Here is a 7,295-nt window from a genome sequence, read left to right as displayed (position 1 = left end):
ATTCTTGACTTGTTTACTTAGCCTCTTATGTCATGTTATACATAAGACTTTCTAAAGTAACTTTTTTATGAAGGGCCCGAAGAATAATTTCCTGATATGGATTCGTGCATGTTTAAAGATGTTGGTATTTTCATGTTTTTGGGCCAATTTAAAATTTGAATTACATTTTGCTCATCATTTGTGTGGACTGGCCCATATCTAAATGCATATCATCATCATCATCATTAGCACCTTCATCAACATTATCCTCATCATCATCATCATCGTCATCATCATCATATCCATCATCATCATCATCATTAGCACCTTCATCAACATTATCCTCATCATCATCGTCATCATCATCATCATCATCATCATCATCATCATCATCATCATCATCAACAGCATAGTTGGTAGAGCATTCGCTTCACATGCAAAGAGACTAAGATTGATCCTGGGTGCAGACGAGATTTTTTTCTCTCACTCCCCTGTCCACCCAGCAGTGATTGAGTAGCTGGGTCTGATAGATCTGGTGGAAAGTACCTTGCAAAAGACTAGTGTAATAACTTGATAAATGATTAAGGTGGATTCAACACAAAAGCTCAAAAGATTTATTATGCTCCAATATAGCATTCATAACAGGAAGTAAACAATGGAAATCAAATTGCAAGCTAAACATAAACATCATTCATTGAAGAGTGGTATCGGTCCATGGACATGGTACTAGTAGATTAGATACTTTACTACAACTAGCATCCTATCCAAAGGGTAGTTAGCAATTGCCAATGTTCGTATTATGCTAGAGCAATTTGGGATAAAGTCTGGCACCATAGGCCTAACGGTTCTGAAGGAATTTAAAAAAAAATATTTCTCTTATCATAACAGATGCGGCTATGTGGTCTAGTGGTATGACACTCGCTTTCGGATCGGAAGGTCCTGGGTTCTAGCCTCGCGCTTGGCGCATAGTTGAGTCCTTGGAAAAGGCTCTTTACTCACATTCCCTCACCGTACTCAGGTGTAAAATGAGTACCTGGCCGTTGACAGCGTCGTCTTTGTCCGAAAAATTGTAATATCGCCTAACAGGCGTCATGCCCCGTCCTACATGTTAAGCATTGCTGTTGTTCAGGGACTCCTTGTAAAACGCCTTGAGCACATTTAGTGGATATTGCGCTATATAAAGCTCAAATATTTAAAAAATATATATATATATTATCAACAGATAACTGAGATGCACATGCCTTTTACAAAGAAAATTGTTCCAAAGCAAAGTTAGTTGCCAATATAAATCAACTTATGAATTTTTACAGGTGAGGAGGATGATGATGATGGTAACAATAAACTTCTCTGGCTGCTGGTCATCCCAGCTATCATCGTTCTTGTCGTCGTTGGTTACTGTATTTGGAGAAAGAGGTAAAGACAAATGTAGTATACAACAAAGTAAAACTAAATCTGCTTTTCATTAGATAGATAGAAAAAAAAGGGGTGGGGGGTACAGAGCTTGTTCATTCAATATATTTGTGTACAATTGATTTTTTCGTTTTTTTTTTCCGCATAAATCAGATTTGTTTCAAACATCATGGTCATCTTGTTGTATATTTTAATTGGTTTATTGATTAATGACCTATTTTTTTTTTTTTCAACATTTCAGATCCAAATACTAAATCTCTTTGACCTGTGCATGGAATCCCTGAATCAACAAACACTGACGATCAACATTTGAAATGCAAGTTACTTAATTGGAATCTAGGACTCAATTAAGCTTTTAAACCTTAATAATTTTTTCTATCTGTCGTGTCATATTGCTTGTGTGATGCATAATTTGCTCACTTAAAAAGTGATTTTTTCTTCACTTGCTTTGGTATTTATGTGGCTACTTACCTTGAGAGTGATTTTTGGGATATTTTCTTTTGATGAACTTTTTTTTTCACTCATAGCGTGATTGATCATTGTGTATGTAAGATTTTCATCTACAATGTTATTGACTTTATCGTGTTTTTGCTTGTTAATTGAGACACCGGAGACAATGATATATTGGCAAATTGCGTAAAATAAACCTTAATAACCATGTGAACGTGAATGTAAGCTTCAATTTAATATACGAAAACAGATAAAATGGATGTTTTAGGTTCCCCCCCCCCCCCCTTTATCAATAAAACAGGATGAATGAAACACTACAGACGAATGAGATATCTCATAACAAGAGTATGATTCGCACATTTCTCAAAACTGATTTATAAGACCCATTGTGGGCAATTTAAAGATAAATATCAAAACAAATATACGATTTTGTATTTTTTTGTTTTTGTTTTAAGGCAATCCAGTTACCTTTTGGGTAATGACATATCATATTTTGATTGATTTTGAATCAAATTTACCAAATACTTAAGTTTGTTAAGCGTACCGTGAAAAGTTTGACTGATTATGGATATGGTCACTCATGACAATGTAAGTGTACTTGGACCTCTGGATGGGTTTTTTTTTTTTTTTTTTTTTTTTTTTTTTTTTTTTTTTTTTTTTTTTTTTTTTGTAATCAGTCTTTTTTTTTTCAGGGAGGATAATTTTTTTTCATGAGAAGGAACGCAGCATATATTGTGGTATAATTGTTTAATGTACTTTTTCATTGATATCTGAATTTTATTTTATATTTGATGTACTGTTAAATTGCACTCATATATACCTACCGCTTCAATGAAAAATAAATAAAGCAAAATGTGAAAGAAGTGTCATCAATAGTGTAGATTTGAATGTCATAGGAGAAAATGTTCAATGGGAAACACTTTTTTTTGTTTGTTTGCTCTTGAAACAGAAATTAAAATTGGAAACTTTTTTTTATCAATGACAGGATGAATAATAACGTGAAGTTGAATGTAAGCTTCAATTTAATTACAAAAACAGATCAAATGAACGTTTCGGGTTTGTTCACCTATTTTACGCAATGGCTTAGGTTTGACAAGGATTGATTGGTCATTGCTTGACCTCAAATTCTATTGGGGACATATATGTTTAGGTCTTTATATAGGAGGGACTGTTGGGACAAGGATTTGTAGACAACAGTACAAATCTTATAGGCAACTCTTTTTTTCCACAGGAAGCCAATGTAAATCACGGAGAAGGAGAGTTGCTGACGGGTATTTTTTGTTATTGCGTACAATGAGTCTGGCTGCGTTATTTTGAGCAACTTGAAGTTTGCTCATTTTGTCTTTAGCTAAATTCGCCCAAAGGGAGTTAAAATAGTCCAATTTAGATAAAACAAGGGAATTAATGGGATCATGGGAAATTGCTTTTTCTGATTCAAAAAAATACTTATAATTGAGTGTGCAGTGTTCAAACCTCAGAAACCTGTTTCCAATTGTAAGTTTAATGAACTTCATTGCCTAATGCAACACACTTTTTTCTTTTACAAATCTAAAACCTATGCAATGGTTTATTTGGATTGATACATTGATTCTGTATTCATTAATAACATTATGTGTATTTACTCCCATTTTCTGGTGCTAGTTTCGTTGTTTTGTTTGTCTTTAGTTTTTTTAATTTTCACGTTTTGAACATTTTAACAATATCCTATTTATACATTGATTCTGTATTCATTAATAACATTATGTGTATTTACTCCCATTTTCTGGTGCTAGTTTCGTTGTTTTGTTTGTCTTTAGTTTTTTTAATTTTCACGTTTTGAACATTTTAACAATATCCTATTTATACATTGATTCTGTATTCATTAATAACATTATGTGTATTTACTCCCATTTTCTGGTGCTAGTTTCGTTGTTTTGTTTGTCTTTAGTTTTTTTAATTTTCACGTTTTGAACATTTTAACAATATCCTATTTATACATTGATTCTGTATTCATTAATAACATTATGTGTATTTACTCCCATTTTCTGGTGCTAGTTTCGTTGTTCTGTTTGTCTTTAGTTTTTTTAATTTTCACGTTTTGAAAATTTTAACAATATCCTATTTACTAAAGCAATATATTTTGCTCCAAATAAGTGATGCAATTTACGACTGAACCCGACTGAAACTGAGGTTGTGTTATTTATTATTTATAATTTGTTTATTGCGTTCTGGAAGGATTTGTATTTTATGAATTTGTCCTACATTTTAATATTTTATTATGTTAATTATGTTTATAAACAGTTTACTTGTACTTATACAATATCCATTAGAAAGATAATAAGTAAACTTCGCTGCAGAATTTTACTCTATTTTTGTGTGATTTTGTGTAAATTATTCTGCTACACATTCTTGAATTTGAATCTCTATATTTTTAAATTAGATTCCTAATTTGCCTGTTAACGAATTTCATTTGATTTCATTGGCAAAAGATTTATTAACAGGGAAGTTGATCTTTTAAGTAATGGTGTTGTAGATAACATTTAAAGAAAAGTAATTTGTTAATGCTATTTGGTCTTATGTAACATGCTCAGCTAGTGGAACTACTTTTGTGATTGTTTTAGTTTATTGATTTCATTGATGGATTCATTTATCGTGCCATATTGTACTGAAGTGATTTACAGAAATAAACTTGGCTATGCACACATATTTACAGCTTTTACTTTTTGAAGTTAATAAAGTTTGGAAAAAAAAAATACTGTCAATAAGAGTTAGTTCATTTTATTCAGTTTTTCTTTTCTCTGCGGGGATTGGGAATAGTAGCATTGGGGACGAATAGGATTGCTTTTGTTCTTGAAGTCTTTGGTGGGCCGGTTATAGCGTTGCTGGTAGAATCTCCCCTCTTGTGGTGGATGGAATTTTCCCTGAGGGCTGATCTTCGCTGGATGCCAGCATTGCTATTCCTGGGAGGGGTTCCTGACCTCCCATAGTGGGCAGGGAGGTACATACTGTGTCTTCTATCCCCTTATATAATCTGTTTTCCAACATGCTTTCTGTCTTTGTCTTGGAATGAGATTACTTGTATTTTTCCTGGCCCTGGTCGGAGTCCTGGCTGGGAGGGAAACCGTCAAATGCATAGTTATTGTTTTGGGAGATATTTTTTTCCTTGTAAATCATCTTTCTATTACGTATTATTATATTTGTTATTTTTAATGTATAATGTAAGCATTTGAGTGTATTCCTCTTTGTTGGATTTTGTGCACGTGTCCGGATGAGACTTATAGGTGATCTCAAACTAAGTACATTGGTGGTATGCTCTTGGATTCTACATCTGATCCCTATTTGTTCCCAGTTCCCCTTTGTCTTACTTTCTCTTGGCTACTTTAATTGTAATTCTAGAACTTTTTACTATCCCAGTTTCTTCCTTTTTACTGGCGCTGATATGACCTTAACGTTGCAAGCGCCGTAAAACCCTTAAAAACAAAAACAGCATTGCTATTTCTTCTATTAACTTAAGTCATTTGTCCTCTCCTGACTCCTCCTATCGACTTTGTGTCCTTATTCTGACATTTTGGACTAAGATGGTTCCAGGTTGACTTCAAGGATAAATTCTTCTTAGAGTTATATATATACTTCTGATCTCTCTGTTTCCTTAGGTGTCAACTTGATCGAAATTGTATTCTTTTCTCAGGTGCTCCTCCTATGTTCTATATGTTAACTCGCTCAACCCTAACACCGACTATATCCGTAGTATACCAGGGGTTACTTTTACCCCATGCTTATTTTTTACATTTTTCTGAGACAAATTATAGGCATAGTATCAAAGCTAATGTTTTGTTTTTTTTCATTTTTAGCTGTTAATGGTAGTTGAATAAAACTATCTATGCACATTTTTTCCAATTTTGAAAAGTAGCAAAAATCTCTAGGATTGAGTGAGTTAAGCGTTGCAAGAGCTGTGTCACCTCTTTATAAAGAAAACACTGGGTGGGGTCTTTTGTCCTTCTAAAGAGGACATGGAGGCACACTGTGTCTTCCTTTCCTCCATGTTTTCCTACTTGCTTTCTGTCTTGAAAGAGATTACGTTGTTTTGTCCGGGCCCTGGTCGGAATCCTTGGCTTGAAGGGAAACAGTCAAATGTAAAGTAATAGTAATAGTTTCGGAGATTATCTTTTTTCCCCTTGTAAATCATCTCTCTATTATGTATGTTATAACAGTGTTACATTTTTGTTTTGAATATTATGATTTGTATGTAAACATTTGAGTATTCCTTTTAGTTGGAACCTGCGCTTGTGTCTGGATGAGACTTTTTGGGGATCTCAAACTAAGTACCTGGCCTCCCACTGTGGGCAGGGTGCCACTCACTATGTCTTCTATCCCCTTATAGCTGTTTTCCAATCTGCTTTATGTCTTTGTCTTAGAATGAGATTACTTGGTTTTATCCTGGCCGGAGTTCTTAGCTGGGAGGGAAACAGTCAATTGCATAGTTATTGTTTTGGGAGATGATATTTTTTTCCTTGTAAATTTTTAATCATCTCTCTGGTATGTATTATTATAATATTTGTTATTTTGAATGTATAATGTTAGCATTTGAGTGTATTCCTCTTTGTTGGATCTTGTGCTTGTGTCCGGATGAAACTTATAGGTGATCTCAAACTAAGTACATCAATGGTGTGCTCTTGGAATATACATCTGATCCTTATTTGTTCCCATTTCCTCTTTGTCTTACTTTTTTCTTGGGTGCTTTAATTGTAATTCTAGAATTTGGCTATCCCATTTTTTTCCCTTTTTTATTGGCGCTGATATAACCTAAATATGTCGCAAGCACCGTAAAACCTTTAAAGTCAAACAACAACAGCAACAAAAAACCAAGTACACTGACTGTGTGCTCTCGCAATCTATACCTGTTCCCTATTTGACACATTACTTCTTGTCTTACTTTTTTTTCGTATGCTTTTAATGGTAAAACTATACGTTTTAGACTGCCTCAACCAGGATAACTTTGCATTAACGGGAAATGTGTGTCAGTTATTTCCTATGATAAAGGTCAAGTCTTTTAATCATGAAAATAACTGTAACAAAGCCGAGATCATGCGGCTATGTGGTCTAGTGGTATGACACTTGCTTTTGGATCGGAAGGTCCTGGGTGTGAACCTCGCTTGGCGCATAGTTGAGTCCTTGGAAAAGGCTCTTTTCTCACATTCTCTCACTGTAAAATGAGTTTTTGTTTTTTTTTTGTGGAGGGAGGAGGGGGATGGTGGGGGAGAGGATTTTTTTTTTCTTTTTGAATACGTCCTTTGTCCTTTTTTCAGATGTTTAACATTGTAGTTCTAAATTCTAGAATTGTTGACTATCCTACTCTCCAGCTTGGTTTCCTCAGAACTCATTGGGACATACAAAACAGTTCTAGGAAACCGTAGTTCAAAGAAATAGTAGCTTGCCATATTGACTTGATTGGGAAAGGGGGAAAAGGGGGGCAGTGT

The 7,295-nt window shown here is 34.2% G+C and overlaps 1 long non-coding RNA gene across 1 annotated transcript; it reads left to right on the top strand.

The window, feature by feature from the left end:
* The first annotated feature begins 1,283 nt into the window (after positions 1–1,283).
* On the top strand, positions 1,284–4,524 carry LOC144973596 (uncharacterized). Its single transcript, XR_013645588.1, has 2 exons — positions 1,284–1,392; positions 1,631–4,524. It is a non-coding gene; the product is annotated as an uncharacterized LOC144973596 (long non-coding RNA).
* The last annotated feature ends 2,771 nt before the right edge of the window (positions 4,525–7,295 follow it).

The sequence above is a fragment of the Berghia stephanieae genome, chromosome 5 (assembly GCF_034508935.2).
Source record: "Berghia stephanieae isolate SIO BIC M18660-M18661 chromosome 5, UCSD_Bste_1.3, whole genome shotgun sequence".
Taxonomy (NCBI): domain Eukaryota; kingdom Metazoa; phylum Mollusca; class Gastropoda; order Nudibranchia; family Aeolidiidae; genus Berghia; species Berghia stephanieae.
This window is presented reverse-complemented; position numbering and strand designations above follow the sequence as displayed.